The sequence below is a fragment of the Protopterus annectens genome, chromosome 14.part0 (genome assembly GCF_019279795.1).
Source record: "Protopterus annectens isolate FY-2018-M chromosome 14.part0, PAN1.0, whole genome shotgun sequence".
In the NCBI taxonomy this organism is placed as follows: Eukaryota; Metazoa; Chordata; order Ceratodontiformes; family Protopteridae; genus Protopterus; species Protopterus annectens.
The window spans coordinates 817,084,750-817,085,944 of record NC_056748.1 but is presented as its reverse complement, the minus strand read 5'-3'; positions in this window follow the sequence as shown (position 1 = coordinate 817,085,944).

The window sequence follows — 1,195 nt, the reverse complement described above, 5'->3', positions numbered from 1 at the left end:
GCACACTCACACCTATGGCCAATTTAGAGTGTTCAAACCACCTACTACATGTCTTTGGAATGTGGGAAGAAACCAGAGCATCTAGAGGAAACCATGCGAACATGGGGAGGACATTCTGTCTTACCTACATAGAATGTACTGCAAGGCTTGCAAATAGCTAAATACACAAGTCCTTTAGATGCACAATTATCATCTACTGGAAATGCAGTATTCCAGAATTTGCTTTTGATATTATCTTTTCCCCCTCCCCAGTATACTGGAACACTGCCTACAATTGCCAAATCTTTTAGTTCCCTTCCTGTTAACCAAAATAATTATTTCTTATTCCTGCCTTTTTAATAAACAAAGTTTTTTTCCCTATAATATTATATAATTCAGGATTACTTTTAAATATACTCTTTTTCTTGATCACAATATTTTTACTTCCATTGAAATAGAGTTGTAGTTAATGATGAATGCTCTGGTGAATTTACTTACCACAATGGAGTTGTTACTAAGAAACTCTGAACTATTCTCCCTTTGTTACTCCATGCTTTCTTTATTTCCATTAATACCATTTCCAAGGAGGGGCTTATATCTTTTCTGCCACTCTATTGAATTAAAATGGTTTTGGGTATCCAAGTGCCATAAACATACCCAAAAGTTAGTCTCTTTCTGACTTGAATGTTTCATAGTCAGAAACTATACATGCCACTGTAACCCTTTTATAAGACTTTCTTTATATTGAATGTGATGGCAACTATCATAATGTTGATAATTCTAAAAGGTGGCCTTTCTAAAAAAAATTGGATGCGAACCATTTGGTGTACTAGTAATTAAAACATCCAAATAACTAACCATATTGTAATAAAATGATGTGTAAATTTAAAAACAGAAATCAGTAGTACCACCTATATAATTAATGATCTTAACTATTTTACTTTCTGTGTTGGCCCACAAAATGAATATGCCATCCAAAAATAGGACATACAGCTTTCAGTAGTCAACTTACTTCAACTGCCAAATGAATTTATTTGCCATGTCCACAATCCCATATTTGCAAACACAGGTGCAGAGGCCACCCTCATGACCATGCCCTTTACTTGTTTAAAAAAAAAACTCTTTAAAAAAATAAAATTTTGTTGAATACAATCTCCATGAGTACTAAGAGAAGGGAGATGTCCTTGGAAGTAAGCCTGTGAACACTGTTAAGTGC